Below are 18,736 nucleotides of genomic sequence, written 5' to 3'. Positions count from 1 at the left end.
TCAGAGACTTGTCTCTCAGGAAATGTTTTAGCAGAGCAGCGTTCATGAGGCAGAGTTTCTTTGCTGTCAGTGGAGGAAGAACGACAAAAATCCCAGCTTCATTGCTGATACTGGTTTTTTATTTCATCTGCTCATGTCCTCAACACTGCAAATGAGTTCATTCACTCAAATTAATTCCAGAACAAGTAAAGAAACCAACTTTTATATGTTTCTGATGTATTTGATACTGATGTTTAATTCTTCCAGTTTTTCATTTGAGAGTAGAATCAGAAGTAACAGAAGTCTCAGAGAAGGGTTGTCTTTGTGAAATTTCCATTGGCTTTTTGTTTTTTTCAAGAAATGAAAGATGCAGAAAGATTGGATAATCTTTCAGATCTTTGGATGGTTGCTTGAATCAAATCTAATCCCCAAACCTTTCAAAACTTTTTTGCTGCAAAAGCATATTGACAAACAGACAGCCAGATGCAACAGAAATAGGCTCTGGTAATGTTTGTAATTGAATTATACTACCGGTAGAGTGCTGAAAAAGAGGGCCAAAATAATAAATATAATCAGTCTGATATTTGTAATCAAAAAATTAGTCAAAATTACTCTACAATCAAAGCCACTCCTTTATTCTTATGTCAACCCCTGCTAGTATGGGACTTCTACTCTTCCATACTTAAGAAAAGCGATACTTTTTATAGCAGTTCAAAGGTTTAAATTCTGGCTTATTAATGACTTCAAAACATTTTATCTTCTATAGGACTCTCATTGCTTTTCCACTGACCTATATATATTCCTTTCTCCTCTTCAGGACAAGATGTTAGGGATGAGTGGTTTAATTCTTGGACACCTCCCTCTTGGCATGCTCTCTGTTCTCTAGCTCCAGAGCAGGAATTGGTCGTGGTACTCCTTCGTTTATTCTTGGACACAAACTTTGTAAGTCAGAGCCAGATTTGTGGACTCAGATTCTGCTTTAATCTGCTTAGACTTGTCTGGCTAGTTGAGTAATATTTTGGAGGTGAAGAAATCTCAAGTAGAAAAAAAGGAGGAAAGTTTAATATAGGAGATAACATTAACCTTCTATTAACAAACCCCACACCATTCATAACACATCCACAGGACATGACCAGATGACATTTCGTTCTCTCTTTTCACCCTTGTCCAGTCAAAACATATTCTAAGTGAGACCAGCAAAGGAAATGTAGAACTTCAAATTCCAGCATGTGAAAACACATTAATCTCAGCAATGGAAGGGTTCCTTAGTGCCTGATTCTTATCAAACCATCCTCTGCCATGTCAAGTGGTTAAGAAGTATTGCTTTCTGAATTCCAAAATAAATTATTCTTCACTTTGAGAGAAAAATGTGGGATTTCATCTGAGAATGATTATTGTCAAAAAAGAGGGTTATTCTGTACTTTCCTACCCAGACCTGTGCATTAGATGACTCTGCAAGTGAACATCCCAGTTACTGTGTTTAATAAAACTGTTTTCAGGACACTGTTTTCACTTTGTGTGATTAGAATCTGCCTGATATAATATGGCATGAAGTGGAAGAGACTGAGATGTTACATCCCCTGAACAAGCAGGTCTTTTTGGGTTTCTGGAGATACTGTTTTGTGAGTGTATCCTTCTTATGAGATTTTCTGGGGAAGTGTAAAATCAGTGAGGTAAGACAAACTACTCAAAATCATACTAAAGTCAAGTCCACAAGACCAAATTACTAACACTTTGTACTGAATATCAGCTCTTTAGAGGATTCATTATTTCTAGATATATTCCTACAACATATATGCCCAGTTTTTTTCTGCTCCAATCTCTTTCAGGAAGGGGATGGATGAGGATGTTTTGATAACTGGTAATTATCAGTGCAACAAAATAAACTTCCAAAATATCATGAGGTTTCTGTGCTTGGCATAAGGCATGATTCTGAAAAATCAATATATTTTTGTTGGTTTGCTTGAAAAATCATCTTGCAAAAGTGTCTTCATTTTTCAAATCACATGACCACAGCTCAAACACATAAACTGAAAAAAGTGCTATAAGGACATAAATCTTCATAGAAATCATATTTTTATCATGCCATTATTCCTGCTTCTTGGCACACCATGCAGTTATTTTCCATTCATTTAGAATTCAGTCAAGTAGGATCAATTCAGGCTTTGCTTGTCTGTATCCTGTGCCATGTAATGAAGCTGCAAAATACAAAATCTGACTTCAGCCAGCAAGACCATTATATGCTGTTCCTTCTGTTTTGAACTTAAGTAAGAGTGTAAGGCTGCCTATAACTAGCACTTGTGGCAACATATTGAGTGCAAATATGGATGATGGGTCTGTGGAAATGAATCACCTAGATAACATTATCTAAGCAAATAATTTATTTCAAATGAGAAAGCTTCATTAGAAACATTAAGACTACAAAGTCAAGTAGGCAAAATTTAGGAAATGGCAGAACTGAGATGGACTGTTCGGCTTCAATGCAACTCTCTTAATATCTGCCATGTTACGGTTACATTAGAAGGTAGTCAGATGTTTGGGTAGGATTTTTCACTGGATGTGTTCAGTACATCAGTACAGTTCATGGTGTTCTAGTAAGTATAGAAGATTGTTCTCCCTCTGATATAGAGTGTGCATAGCTCATGAACACACGATCTGAATGTAGGACTACACATTGCCTGGTAGATCTTCTGCTGGTCTTGCTTAAGAAAATTAGTGCTTCGGAAAGACTGATCGATCCTCCCTCTTACCATATATGCACATAGTCACACATGCACTCAAGTAAGTGTATTTGTAAGATTTGTAAGATGTCCGCTGTGCTCATCACATCTTTATAAGGCCTATGCGAGGCAGAGGCACCAATCTCCTTGTGCAGTTCTCATGGCATTCTCTTAGCCACAGAAATTGGGACACCCTAGCAGAGGTTACCCATTCACTTTGCACAGATGTGGAGTGCAGCGCTGCCAGGCCCCTTCAGGCTCCCTCCCATGTAGTGCAGTTGGTTCTTCAGAGTTGATGTTATGACCAAATTTGGGCAGGTTTCCTGGGGACATCCCTGTCTGATGTCTTCTCGTTGTGGGTTGACCTTGGCCGGATTCTAGGCACCCACTAAAGTAGCTCTGAGCTGGGAGAAATAACACAGGCCAAACAGACTCAAGACGGGTTTAATATTAAAATTTATTACTAACAGGATAAGATCTAAAGAGTGAGAAATAAAATAGTCTTAAACACACTTTCTACCCATTCCTTCCATGTTCTCTCTCTTCTCTCTCCACAGCAGTGCAGGGAGACAAGTTCATCCCTGGGGCAACAGGTCTTCCAAATCTGCTGTCCCGTAGGTCACTCTTCCATGGGCTGCAGGGGGACAGCCTGCTTCACCATGGTCCTCACCATAGATTACAGGGGGGGTACAGCTTTGAGTCCTTCCCCTGCTCCGTGGGGTCCCTCCCACGGGTAACAGTCCTTGATGGACCTCTCTAACATGAGTCCACCCCTCAGGCAGTAGTTCTTCCATATCTACTGTTCCGAGGGTCACTTCTCCATGGGCTGCAGGGGGAGGTCTCTGCACCCTGATGGTCCTTCATAGGATGCAGTCCTTCCTAGGGTGAGCTGTACCGACATGGATCCCCCACAGGGCCATGAGTCTTACCTGGGAATAACCTACTCTGGCGTGGATTTTCCTCTCTGTGGGCCACAAGTCTCTTGAAGGACTCTGCTCCATCCTGGGCCTTCCATGGGGGGTAACGGCCTTCTTCCATGCTTCCATCTGCTCCAGCATGGGCTCAGCTGCATCGTGGCAGGCTGCCCTGGCCCAGCCCGGCTTGACTCGGCTGGGGAGAAAGGGAGGGTAGTGCCCGACGGCAGGGGCCACTCTGCCACCCTGGTCTAGCCTGCAGGGCACCCCCTCCACCCCCCCTCGCAGTTCACCTTGGGGGCTTTGGTGCTGTCGGTGCTGTTCAGCTCCTTGACCAGGACGGGCTCCAGCATGAGCTGCTTGTGGGGTGGGCCTGGGGGGCTGTGGCATCACTCTCTGCAGGGCCACATGCCCCGGCCCTGGCCCTGGCCCCGACCACCCCTTCACAGGGGCCACCACTCAGCTGGCACTGCTGAGAGCAGCACGGGTGGCTCGACCGGGGTGCTACTGCCTGCTCCAGGCTAGGTGCTGAGAGGCCGAGGCCGGGCTGCCGCCACATCCCCCACACACCCCGCGGCAGGGGAGGCAGCAGGGCCGCCTGGAAGCTTCGGTCAACTCTCCCCTGGCTGGAATTCTTCTGCACAACAACCTTATTCTTAAATATGTTATCACAGAAGCATAATTATTGGCTCTCCGTTGGTCAGCAGCAGGAAGTCCCTCCTGTAGCCAGCTATCATTGGCTTCATTGGGGGGGGAAACTTCTAGCAACTTCTAACTGAAGCCACCCTATGTAGCCCCCCCGCTACCAAAAAAGCCAGTCACCTCAACCTATGACACTTCTTTATGTATTTGGTGTTATAGCAAGAAGGTGCTCAAAAATTTAAAACTGTACAGTGTGACTGAGCTTTATTAGAAAAAGTAAAGCATAAATAAAACATGTGAGTGTGCTTCCCAAGCATGATAGAAGTATTAAACATTCCTCGGAAAAACCTGGTGAATAGAGTAGGTAGAAATTGCCTCTGCATTGCAAATGGAGAAGTCAAGGCCTGAACTGAAGAAATCTGCCAAAAACTATACAAAGATGGAAGACTAAATGGAATTAGGAGTTTTCATCTCCAATTTCTGTGTTTATTCTTCTTAACCATACTGTTCATCATTTTTCACATACTGCCTTTTATTTTTCAGCACCAGTACTCAGCCTTGACAGAGAGCTTGACAGAGGCACTTTGCAGTCAGCTGGAGTCAGCCAGACACAAATAATCGCCTTGTGAATGTGTGGCATTTTCTTGTCCCACTCAGTTCAACTCTGTAAGTCAGAGTGTCTGCACAGCAACCTGCTGTGTATATCGTGTACTGGGTTAAAATGCTTCACTGCCATTGCGGTTTTCTGCAGCTCTGTTTGCTAGTGCACTTCATCAACTGGCTATGCAAAGAAATTAAAACCTATTTTAGCAAGCAACAACACGGGATGTGCTATCAATAAAAATGAAAGAATGCTTTTATACAAATATTTTCCCTAGACATAAAAAAGGAGGAACAACTATCTCAGATCAACCCAAAAATGCAAGCTTCAGCAGTTAACCAAACATCACTTCCAGAAGAAAATATCAATTACTTTAAGTGAAGGGCATAACTTTCATGGCATTTGATAGACAGAATTCTAGCACTAGTATCTACATTTATGCAAGGAATCTGTTGGAAAGCTTGCCTGGAGTAGGGTAAAAGGAATAGGAAATTGTGGTTGGTGAACACAAGACATTGCCTGAGAACAGTTTGTTTTGTTCTAGCTCAAAACATGTTACTCACTGCATTGACTGTTCCAGACCCACTTTAAATGCCCTTTGCATAAATTCTCATCATATTGAGTTATTTGATGATCTAGGCTGCCAGTCTAACTTATTACAGATGAGGCAGTAGAAAATACATTTCTATTTTCCTTTCTCTGGTTCAACACTAAACATTTACATCTCCTGGAAGACTGAAGAATCACCTGTTACTAATATTTCACTTACTTTTGACATATGTTAGAACCAAGTGGTATTTTCTAAGCATCCTTGGGTCTGCATTCTGTTTTCTCACGGCAATTTCCACTTCCTTTTGTGCTTTGTTTTGTTTTGTTTTGTTTTGTTTTTTTACAATGCTCAGTGAGATACATCCAATTTTTATAAGTATTATCCTCCTAGAGCAAATATCTTAAAGCACAAAATTGTATTTCTGAAGCACCACACCAGTAGGCTCAGATGGCTTATTCTAGCATTTATGTTTTTTAAAGTGTGCAGTAACTCCAGTGAAGTCAGAAGAGGTACTTTGTAATGAGTGGGATTTTACACTCTAAAGTTATGTAGTGAGTTCTGGTATCCGGAGGTACTCTTTAATAGAGTATACCCAGAGAGGTTCATCAAGGGGAAGCTCCCAGCAGCCAGGTTTCCACTGGCAATTGCAGAATTGTTTTGGAAATCTGTGCCCAGTTCTTTTTGCATTCTCTTCCAGTGAACCAGCTCAATCAGAAAGTTGTTTGGAGGGAAATTGCAGTGGCACTCGATTGTTAAATATTATTTTATCACCTTCATGTGTCCCATATAGCTTCTACAACTGGGTCATTTGATTCTGCTACTGCTGGCTAAATAATAATTTTGGTATCACTCCATACCAGCATCTTAACTTCTGTGAAGAAAAGAGAGAGATTGGGATTCATTATCTTGTTAGAGTAAGAATTTTCCTAACAAGTATTCCAATCAGTTCCTCCAAAGAAACGTTGATATCTTGCCAGCAGCAATCGCTTCAAGAAAACCCAAACAAGCCCAAACCACCCCAAACTCACTGAATCACATGCCACTATTTATCAAATCCATTTTTCCTCGAACCACAGATTACATATCATATTGCAAATCATGATGTAGCAGACCAAACACATGGATAGGTAAAGATGTAATGTCATATTTTCTAAGTTTGAAGGGATTTATCAAGTACGCTTTTCTGGGTCTTTAGGCCTGGTCCTTTTCACTCTTTCTGCTAAAACTTAATTTCTCTGGAGAAATATTTCCTCTAGAAAGCTTCCTCTCATGGCCAATCATTTGAAATTGTTGGCCAAAAGGAGAGACCATCTTTGCTTTTTCCCAAATGTGCATTTTCCAGCTAGCAGGAAAGTCTGTGAGTTTGCAGGTACCTGTCTCTATGGCAGAGTGCCTGGGGGCTCTGACACTGCTGGTTGTCCTAGTGCCACTGACCCTTGAAATTCTCTTTTGTATCCTACCAGGTCCAGCTGTAGAACATCTGCATAATATGATGACTTTCATTAGTGTCTTTCTGGAAGGCGATCTTTAAAATGAGGTCACCGGTAAATTGATCTGTGTAGTAAAGTGACTGCTTAAAGTGATAATAACTAAAATTGTTCCAAAAAGTTAAAAATCAATTTACTTTATTGTAGTGGGTTTGTAATCCTCCCTGGGAGGGAAACAGAACTAGGACACATCACCTGATGTATATTTTACCAATAAGCTATTCTGTACCATGTTACGTCAGTTCAGATATAAAGAGATGAGAAGGAAACAACTCTGGCTCTTCTCTTCTGGGACAATTGCACAGGATAGACGGCTGTTTTCAGAGGAGGAAAACAGCTTTTGTGGGGAAGTAGTCTTTATTGTTAGTTTTCCCTCTGCGTATAGTGCTTATAGTTCTTTTTTTTCCTCTCTGTGTAAATATAAAACCGCCTTTCTCAGCAGCCTTCGTTTTTGCAAGTTTTTTTCCTTTCCCCCTTCCCTCCTCCTTCTCGCTTTGGGGGAGGGGTTGGGCGAACGCTGAGCATTCAGCCAAAGTAACCGATAACATTTATGTGTGAGCTTGCCAACCAGAAGAGGTCCAAGACTTTATTATTTAGCAACTTTCATTCCAATTTTTCAATCTGTATATAGACTTTTTAGCAGAGTGGGCATTGTCATTTTTTTTAACATACTTATGTAACCATAAAACCAAACCTGTTGAAAACTGTAATGTCAATGTCGAAAACATGTCAGGCATCAGTTCAAGAGCTTGGAACAAAATTACTTACAACTCTTTCTACCCATTTTTGCAATCAATTTGTAAATCAGGTATTTGGCTCCAATTCAGACAGTGACATTCTGTATTGTTTGTTTTATTAACTTTGATTAATGTTTTTCAGGCAGTTTGAAATTTTCAAGTGAAAAGAATTACAGGAAAGTAATATAATGTGAACATATGATACAAAAGAAAATATTTATTAATAGCATTTTCCTATTTAGATATTTAAAAAATTTCGGCAGAATCAAATTATTGTAGGCTTCTAATTCCTCAGTCTTCTATTTTTCAGTTGAAAGAAATCTTAGTTCTGATGACCCCTATGACACTCTTGAAAGCTGATCCAATCTCCTATGCAGGCAGTGGAAGGACGTCAAAATGCCTTCACCAACTCTGGATCAGTCTGAAAGCTTTTACTTAGAAAAATACTGAGTGCTATATTCCTTCTCTTGTACCTTAGACCTTTTTTGTCAGTAGGACATTTCAGAACAAACTCTTATTACTTTTCAACAGGGTTTGAAATCCATCATGGCATCTATTATAAAGAAGCATTTATGGTAGTATTGAACTAAGCAGAAGCTCAAATGATTAATCAGAAAGTTACTCTATCTTCCTTGACTTTAGTTCAAAGATTATTTAATTTTAAGGATTTCATCATTAAGTTGTTCTTGTTTAAGAATACTTCACTTGTAGATTTTTGACTGAGTGCTAGACATATTGAATCAGGCATATTCCATGACGAACATAATTTCTAGAAACAACCCCCTCCCCCTTGTTTTGATTATCTAATTAATGTGAATTAATCAGTAGAATAGGAAGGATGTGGACAATGTAGACCAAACAAAATTGATTGCCAGACAAAATTTCATCCATAAGTCACTGGAAGATTTCTCTGTATGGTGGTGGTAGATATGACCACTAATAATTTAAACAACCAATATTCTTAAAATAGAAGATTTTCTTATTAAAAATGTCATGGAGTCCTATGTCTATTGATTCAGTAGACATTTACATTGGAAAGAATATACTGAGATAAAACAAGTCTAATTACAAAATGACATTTTGTGACACTTTGATACCAAATAATCAGTTAAGATTGTGACTTCGAAACTAATGTTTCTGTGTAACTTGAAATCTGGCATTCAGGAATCCTAGAGTTGTGCAATCATACATGAAAATTTAGTATACGCATGGGGGGACAAATATCTTTGGTTTAGAATTACTTTTTCATGTGCGATGCCTGGAACTGAAGAGCCCATTCTAGAATAGAGGTATTTTCAACCCATTCACATTTTAGAACAGACGTTTTAGGATTGTATATAAAGTAAAAAGGTCCTGTAATTTCATTACTTCAAATACTTATAATTATTTAAAACACGAAACCATACCATTTTATAAAAGCATCGTCAAATAAAACAAACTTCAAGTGTGCTTCTGATACGTAATTCCGGTTTCTTATTAAGCACTGCTTAGCGTGTAATTTATGGCTCACTAAAGTGGCCCAGATTCCCTAGACCTAAATAGCATTCAGACAGTTTGAACCTCAATCCCAGGGGAAAAGACACAGAATGAAAACTCTGTTCCTGCAGGGACTGTGACACTGCAATCTGAGCTGGGCTTCCCAAGCTGGCAGAGGTGCAGAAGGCAAGGCGTAGAAGAAGGACACTGACATTTCTGTGTCTAAGGCCTGTGCAGCGTAGTCCAAGCTGGGCCCTGCCAGATCCAGCACCACAAAGGGGCCTGCCACGGTCCAAGGGGGGATGGGGCCGTGACACAGCACAGACAGGTCCGGAGTCGAGGCAGAGGTGCAAAGGGAGTACTTTATTGAGGTGTGCCTGGGGTTTTATGAGTTTAGGTGGGGAAAGGGCTAGAACATGGGGAGGAGTGTGAGACAGACAAACGGGGGAGCAAATTGGGGTAAGGACACAGGCAAAGGGGGAGGAATGTGGGAGGAACCGGGGAAGGAAAGGGCAAATGGTAACTGTCTCCTCTCTGCAGCTTCTTCAGCCTATCAGAGAGGGGAGCAAGGAAGCAGGGAGCAGGCAAAACTCGTGGCAAGCCCGGGCGTGCCAAGGCTGTGCACTGTGTAGTGTGGGTACAATGCGATACACGTATCTGAAACCACATAATAACGGTAAAGTCCATATACTAAAGTCCTGTCAATTGCTGTATGTCTTTCTCCACACCTGGAACCGCTTCCATCCTGAATCTTGCTCCTTCACAGGGGCTGGCACTGGGAAGCCCCTCACCCCAAAACTCACCATCTCTGGTGAGTGGCAGCATGCAGAAAGAGAGGTAACTGGCCTAGATGGTGACTATGTTTACACCTTGACACATCAGAACTATCTGATCTTAAAGCTTATCCTATCTAAGGTATTCCATGGGCTGTTTGTGTAAATGTCTGCATGGTATTGTTAGAAAACTATCTAAAGTTCTGTTTCTGCTTCACTGGAGCAAGAAAGCTGCAGGCTATGAGCACTCCAGGTAATGATATAAACGTGTCTTTCATACTTCCATATTTTCAACTTTTAACAGCACTGTGACATGTCACCTTTTGATCTCTGGTTAGACAATTTCTCTCTATAGCTAAAATAATAGCACATATATATATATATATATTACTTCTGGTTTTGCAATAATTTCCTTTAGGAAGGAAGAAAAATTACTCTTGATTACATGTGTGCTAAACCAAGAAATAAAAATTATACACCAACATTTCAACAAGTACCTATCATCGTAATGTTTATTAGAGTGGTAGAGTTAAGCATCACCAGCAATAAGGATTTTTGTGGGTTTTCAGGAACTTGCTCCTCATGCAAATTTTTCACCATATGTTTGTGCACTATGCTTAATGATGTCTGGAACAATGAAGCATAGTGCAGTACAATAATAATGTTAAGTTCTCTTACAGAGCAATTTCACAATAATTTTAAAAGAAATTTTAGTCATTTAGGGACTACAGGTTTAGGCTAACCATATTTAATGAAATTTTTTCTAAAGTCTATCCTGATATCATCGGCAATTCTGGTTCACAGATGAGGATGCAAGTAAATAGAAGGGAAATATTTTCCAGAGCCATTAAAAACAGTGGGCAAGGAGAAAAAATACAGCTGTGGGAAAATAAGGTGATTATTTTTTAAAATATATTTTGTCATATTTTCTCTATTTTTATGCTACTGCAATGAGTACAAAGTTACATGAGTTACTTACAAATGTCTCTTTGAAAGTTGACTTGACTTCAGTAGTATATTGCTTACCAAATATTATCCTCATGTAAGGCAATACATGGGGTTAATTTGTTGCTGTCCATTGCAATGGTAATCATCATTGCTTAAGATTAAAAATATGTTGTAAGTAATTTCAGTTCACTGAAACACAGATATTCTGGAAGACAATATTGTATAAAGTGTATGGAATTACTATCCAATATGTTGGTGGACAACTTGAGAGGTGAGATGGGGAATTGCATTTAATTTATAGAAGTACAAACAATATGCAAGAAATTGTCACTGTGCTGTCATAATGCAAGTGACACTGACATTTTTGTGGGGCATGCAGAAGGAATAAATCAAATTTTACAACCCAGTTAGGATGTGTGAGTGCTGGATAAATATACACTGTGGAAGTGGTGGTATAACATCATTGCCAGTGACAGCTTGCGTCACAAAAACCAAAGTCTGAATAGGAACAGCAATTTCTCTTCTTTCATTCAGATGACATCAAAGGTCCATGGGAAATTTGTTTTCATTAACACATTCTTCACTGATGGCAGCAGGAAAAACATTTTTGGTCTGGAAAAAACAAATCAACCTTTTTTTGAAGTAGTGAATATTCATAAGTTTTTTTGATTTAAAACTTCTTAAACATATGGTTTGCATTCTGATGGATTAGAGACTTCAAAATCATTATATCACGTTTTCATGTTTTCGTTGCAGTGCTGCCACACAGGCTTCCCTCCCTGCCCCTTGAAAAGCTTTTTCTAACTGCAGCTGAGACCTTGGCTCCAACAACAAGCATGAGGTAAAGCCTTCACTGGGACTCCTTCTGACCATCATAGAGAGTGAAAGGCTATCACAAGATTTTCTTTTGTCCTACGTACATGAAATGGCTCATGCAAAATGGAATCCCAGAACAGCTGAGGGTGGGATGAGAACTAGATGAGACCATCTAGTTCAACCTCCCTGCTCAAAGCAGGGTCAGGTGGAGCAGAGAGCTCAGGGCCATGATCAGTCAGATTTTGAGTATCCACAAGGGTGGAGATGTCACCTCTGGGCATCTTCCTGTGTTCAGACAACCACATAGTGAAAAAAAGGGGTTTCTTATGTTTCAATGGATTTTCCTGTATTTCACCTTGTGCCCAAAAATTATCGTATGATGAAACTATTTGTAGTTGCAAGAGGTCTTTCAAATTGCATGACTGAACCAAACAAAGTCATTCTGGGAGGTTACAAGAGATACTACCTAAATAAATGAATGCACAGGCAGGTATGCTCAGTGTTAATTTTTGAAGCAAGTGAGCTGTCCAAACAGAAGAGCAAACCTGGCTTAAAACACAGCCAGAAAGGCAGCCACTTTTCACCCGCTCTGGATTGTAAGGATGGAAATCTCAGCTGACACTGGCAAGGTCATATGCTGCACAGACAGCTCAGCAAACCTTTTCTCATGCAGAATTAATGATCAGGGTATGAAACCACATGGTGGAACAGTTATTTAGGCACTAACCTACTCATACTTTTGCCTTGATGGTTTGTCTGGCCAGAGAACTGTCTGGATGTGCTCCCTAACAACGATAACGGGTTTGGTGAGTTCCCTAGAGACAGACATGAGTATTCAAATGCCAGAGCAGCTCTGAAATGCGGGGCACAATTGAGTGCCTGCAGGTTTCCTTCAGCTATCTACGATCACTTTGTTAATCTCCTCTTGGTCAAACCACATGAGAAGTGATAGTGCTCTCTGTATAGCAAAATGCATATGGTCTTGAAAAGATAAAAACTAAAGATGCCTTGTTGGGTTGTGGGTAGGATAGTTCATTTGTGGCTGAAAAGATTTTTGTCCACTACTGTAATCTCTCTTCAGGAAGACTAACAATATCATCCTTTAGTCTGAGCAATGCCATATATTCACAGGTCCCAGAGCAGCAGAGTGGCCACTTTCTTTGCTAGGAAATGAAAAAGGGAGCATAATGTTGTTCAAAGACTTGGCCCTAGAAACTATGCGATTTTTATCAAGACATGCTGAAATGTGGAAAGGAACTTCTCAGTAAGCTTATTAGTGGCCAGAGATTTATTTGTTTTCAAAATTCTGGCACCTGACCAGTGCTGTTTGCTCTCACTGTACACAGTAAGCAAATGTCACCGAATCCTCTATACATCAGCATTTAGGAGGTCCACAGGCAAAACTTTTAAATACAAGATGTTCATGGGTCACTCAGTTTGTAAGTGAAAGCCTGAATGTTATCTCAGCTCCCTGAAAGTCATTCCATTGGTGTGGATTTCCAGAGACAGGCCTAGAGGAATGGAGGTAGCAATGGTCAGGCAGAGTGAGAAGAAAGCAAGGACCAGACTGCTGACAGCTGTAGCAGAGAACAACTCTGTCCCACTCATACCCCCTTCAATCCTCAGCTCCGTATGCTGAAACTAAACCAGTGGTTATGAGTGGAGTTGTAACCCATGACAATATCCAGGAGACTGGAGACACGGCAAATGGACCATAGGAAAAGACTGGAGAAAAAGAGGACAGAGGCAGTGGCATGTGAACCACTTTGATGGGTTGAATGGGGAGGGTGCAGGATCAAATACAGAAACCTCAAACTTCCCAACCTGGGCAACAGGAGGATAGCTCACATGGGGCCTGAATTCAGATGAAGAGAAATAGCCTTCTCTTTGTCCAAGCCAAGAAGACCTTGAAGCACAGCCTTACATTTCCCATGTACTTTAACTGCCAAAATGAGTAAAACCTGGAGAGAATGCCTCTGTGTTTCCTGCAGGCATACCCGTGGTCAGAATCACCCATTTGTGGACCCTAGAAGGCCTGGGGATGAGGCAGGTGCTGGGAAGTTCAGTATGACCAAGGCTCAGGGAGCCTTGCACTGCCCAGAGGTAGATATTATAGGCTCTGGTGGTAACTGGCAAAAGCTAAGAAAACGCAAAATGACAAGCAGAGCCTTTTTTCCTCTATGTCTCTCACCTGTGCTCAGTGCTACCTGCAAATATGTCCTTTCTTTTCTCAAAGGAGGCAATTGAAAAAGGTTTTTAGTTGACTCTCTAGAGTTTTCATGCATAATATGGAGATATTATATTCCTGATTTGTCCTTGTCTAAATTTTTTACATTATATTTTTTATTAACTCTAGAAACACATTATAGAAGAATACAGTAAAGTTTAGCATCCTAAGTCACAAAGCAGGCCTTGGTCCTTCAAATCAGATGTTGTTATACATTCAATCCTAAGCCTTCCCTTCTCCAATTGGTTTACTTCTCTTTCGTGTGCAATGGATAATGAAAATGACACAAATGTCTCCTGACTGTGTATTTTTCTCCTTTTCTGCAAGTTGGGTCCCTTGGTGCTTGAAAATTCTTTTCAGGAGTTTTTTTATTACATATGTTGAACATGTAGCAATTATATCTATAGCCCTAGAGTGAATTGTGAGGTGGCAAAGAGAAAGATTTACTGTCAAGAGGCCTAAAGTTATAATTATTGCCATTTTGGAGAAAGAGGAGCTTTGCTTATGCAAGTGTTTAAAATTGACCAAGCAAATACTTTTAATACCTTTATTCCTGTTCCCCTCTCACAAATATTTGTTGGAATCTGGTAATTTCGTTTCACTCGAATAAGCACCAGATTCCTTTGGGGAAAAGATTGGCTCTAGGCAGACGCTCTGTTTAGCCAGCTTCTTTTCTTTGGAGGGAAAAGAAAAAGATGTCAACACAAACACAAATCTGTGATTGATGAGATGTTTCGGGACAGCAGGGAATATTTCCAATTTTAATTTGTTTTGCCCTTTAATGATGAAGAAAATAAGGAGATCCTGAAAGCTTATTTAACTTACTTAAACTTACTTATTTGCTGGCCTGCTAATGGCTAGACTTCAACCAAGGATAAAATAAATAAATAAATAATATTTCTTCTGTTGAGCCAGGGAATTTTTTTACTTTTAGCTTAGTTTTCAAAAGGCGTTATTTGCATTAGTACACAGCTGTGCCAGCCTGGCATTATGAATATGATTAAGTGTGTGGTAATGAGTCCTTGAACATAGTGCATTTGGGGTTTTTTTGACCAGTTAGTCTAGCACAAAACTGACAGTTCCTGTGGGCAATGTCAGCTCAGAGACCAAGAACCCAATGGTGCCTGTGACCAACATCTGGTCTAGTTTCTTAGAAAATCAGGATTGATTTTCTAAGAATAACTCAGCACTTTAACCAATAGGGATAGATTGGTTTAGGAAGTGGGTTTCTCTTCTTAGACTTGTTTCCTTGTGATTAACAAGAAGACACTCATTAGGAAAATGGATTTCTAACTTGATAACTGTCACTCGTGTTAGTTTAGATTTGTATAGACAAATTTATAACATTCAGTCCTCTAAGAAACAAATTTTCCCTTAGAACTTACATGGGTAAAGAAAGAGAAAAGAAAGGCTTTTACGTCATCACAGTATTATTGTTTCTCATCTACACAAACCAGTGAAGTCTTCCCAAGAAGACCTTTCCGATTTCCTGCCTCTTTTTCCAAGCATTTGACTGATTTACTTGATCATTCCTTAGGAATGTATTATTTTCAGGAATTTTGCCCATTTGATTTGCTAAAAAAATGTAAGTGTAAAATTACTGTTTATTTGCCTGCCCTTATGTGTTTAAAATCTGATTCAAAATGATATATTTTGGAAAGATCAAAAAACACTCTTCTACTGTATTTCCTGTGTGGGTCTTGATTTTATCTAAGTTCTTTTTTTAAGGTTGCAATAACTCTTATAGTACAACAGATTAATTTGAAAGAAGGAAAAAAGTGTTTTCTTTGCTTTGCATGTCTAGTAGATTATCTTAATTTTGCCTTTCTCATTTTTATCTCACTTACAGACCTGTAAGGTTTCTCCTGCTTTGTGAGATGAGACAATGCTATAAGAGAGCACATAAGGGATACTGCCTTGGCTCATAGCAGTGATGCCGTGGAGTGTTGGTGCTAAAAAATAACTCCGGAACAGTTAATTAGGGGTGAGATAAGGAAAGGGTTTAATGCGCCAAGGCAGTAGATGTTACACGACGCCCGCCCCTGTGCCTGAGATGTTATAATACCATCTATCCAATCCCAAATGTGTCCACTCTGTGGCCTTTGCTCCGATCTGCCCTGGGTCCACCCCCTGAGAATTGAGTCGGGGGCTCTTTGGGACCAGCTCTTCATCAATCTTCATCTTCTTCAGGGCACAGAGGGTACATATTCACCTAATTCTTGACTCCATTTTGTTATTCAGGCCCTGATATGCTGTACTCTAAACAGTCTAGGCCTTGCCTTGACAAAAGACTAAACATTGCCACTGAATTCAGGGGTAGGTTTGATATGGGGTGCATAGAATGGGGTAAGAGGGTTAAGGAATGTGTAAACTAATGGTGCTACAGGGTAGGGGGATGTGAGGGTTGCTGCTTTTAAAATCTACTTCTACTACTTATAAAAGTTATAAGACTTACAAAATTAGAAAAATAAAAAACTATTAGGGGCTTAAGGCATTAGCAGTTACATAAAGGAGGAGGAATAAGGAGGAACCATGTTACCGGGCAGCACCTGCAACAGGTAGAGCTTCTATTTGTACTGTAACTCTTTCTGCACTGGCCAAGTGGTCTTTCAGCTGCTGAGCCTGTGCTCCAAACAGAGTTTCTTTGAAAATGAGCAAAGTTCAGCTCAAGCCTAAAAATCCCAAAGAGCATGGATTGTCTAAGTCTGAAAGTGCTCAATGTGTGAGACATGACAGGTCACACTGTACTTCAGTCAAGTCTTGGATCATTGCGTTTGACTTCCAGCTTATTACCCAGGGTGTCTCTGACTAAGAGGAGAATAATTTCCTTATCACCACATGTGGTATCATTGGAAATTGGATTTCCCGTTCCATCAGCAACACTTTGCAGTCTCAAAGGAGAGGATTGTCTTTATATTTTAGTGTCTCTTGCAATACAGAGTTCCCTCCTTCTTTTCCAGAGGGGTGTACAGCAAAGGTGTCAGCAAATTGCAAAAGGGCTGTCTGTGGGTGTGGTTTCAGTAAGCCCCCTTGATAAACATGGAACCCTTCCTAGGCACTTCTCTGCAGCCAAAGATTTAAATATTCAAATAAATATATTTAATGACTCAATGATGTTCTTCTTCGTTGCTGTGAATTTTCCTTTACTGGCCAGAGAGAGCTGAGAGAAGAGCCAAGTGGCTCGAATTATGATAACCACGTTGCCAGTAAAAGGCAAGCTGTATGTTTTGATTGGCAAAGGCAGTAAGGAATGTACCAGCTGTGAATTATTTCTTCTCTCTGAATAAAGGGGTTTGCAGGACAACTAAAAATAAAGTCAAATTATCTTGGGCTGATGATAAGGAAGTTGAGGAAAATATTGAAAAGAGCTGAGAAAAGTCCAGAATGATCTCCACCATGATGTTTAAAATTATGCACAATTACCATCTATAGTCAAGCTACAGACTGCTCTACACATCTCTGAGGAAGAGGGAGTGGATGAACCTGAATGGGGACAACGACTCAGGAAAACCTACATCCATTCTCCTGACGTAGCCAATATTAGATTTTCTAAAGAAGATTGTGTATGTGGGGGAAAGCTGTGAATTAGCACTCTTTGTAAACTATGGAAAATCTTAGTCAAGGCTTGGAAGTTGGAGATGCAAAGATTTTGTTAATCCATCTTATTCAGATTTATCACTCCAGAAGGGCTCTCTTGTGATATTTTCCAGTGGTTCATCTAGCCTCACTTCAGTTCATATCTACAAGGTTATTACTTTCTCTTGCTTTTTAGAAATAGTGATTATGCAAAATGGGAATCCAGGCTTAACTACTAAGAAGTGGCATCAGAATGCAGAGATGAACAGAGAAGGTCATTAAACCGTTCTTCTCCTGATGCCATGGGGTGATAACCACTGAGAGAAGCTTGGCCAGAAACTGTGAGGGGCCCAGAAGTGAACTGCTGCTATGCAGCACCTGTGGCCAGCTGTTGCCTAGGTGATACTGTCTGTATTGAGGTGCAGCTGGAAGGAAGAGAGGATCCCAGAAAAAAATTTGATACTTTTTACTTTCACTGGCAGGAGAATGCCTTACACATAAACCATGAGAAAGGCTTTGCTAAAACAGAAAACCCCATGTATTTTTCAGGTCAAGCTACCATGTAAACCATAACAGAATTTCTTGCAGGTATTTCCATTTCAGGCTTCTGGGTGAAGCAGGAAAAACTTTACAGATCTCCAGGTCTAGATGATGCTGGTGCCATGAGTTCAGCAGAATCTCAAACATAAAATTGCTGAACTATCACATGTGGCAATAATACATAGTTTGAACCTTGAGCAATACCAAAGAAAGGAAAGTTGATAAAGATAACTTAAGTCCCTGAAGAGTGGTCTAATTTTTTACTCTGGAAAATCAATAGAAAAACTTCATAAAGAGTAGAATAAACAGATACTGGATAATACATTGCAGAAAGGAACAGGCAATATGGATGTTATCAAGGCAGTTATGCCTCACAGAGCTGTTGGAGTCCTTCGTAAGTAATATATGTGGATTAATGTAGTATATATGAACTTTCTTAAAGCTTTCAGCAAGATCATTAGCCAGAAGTCTTAAAAAACCTAAAAACTCCTAAAACCGTCTCCAAATAGGAAAGAAGCCCCTTTGGGGCAAATAACTGCTAAAAGACAGAGAATGAAAACTTTTAGCGTCAGAATGAGGTTACTAATGGAGCCCCATGAGAGATGAATTACTGCAGGCTGTACTGTTAAATACACCCATACACAAATAGAGAGGTGATGAAGTCTGAAGGTGGTTTGAAATACTCAGGGGAAAAATGACAGTAAGAAGCTGGAGTGTGATATCACACTATTGGGCAACAGGGGAATAAAA

At 40.2% G+C, this 18,736-nt stretch overlaps 1 long non-coding RNA gene across 1 annotated transcript; it reads left to right on the top strand.

Annotated features, from left to right (window-relative positions):
- Nucleotides 1-10,109: 10,109 nt before the first annotated feature.
- Nucleotides 10,110-15,791, top strand: LOC113942817. Its single transcript, XR_003526064.1, has 3 exons — nt 10,110-10,212; nt 11,584-11,668; nt 15,720-15,791. It is a non-coding gene; the product is annotated as an uncharacterized LOC113942817 (long non-coding RNA).
- The last annotated feature ends 2,945 nt before the right edge of the window (nt 15,792-18,736 follow it).

The sequence above is a fragment of the Corapipo altera genome, unplaced genomic scaffold, assembly GCF_003945725.1.
Source record: "Corapipo altera isolate COAL_440 unplaced genomic scaffold, ASM394572v1 2b, whole genome shotgun sequence".
Taxonomy (NCBI): Eukaryota; Metazoa; Chordata; class Aves; order Passeriformes; family Pipridae; genus Corapipo; species Corapipo altera.
Note: the sequence above shows the minus strand (reverse complement) of the source record. Positions and strands in the feature narration are given on the sequence as shown.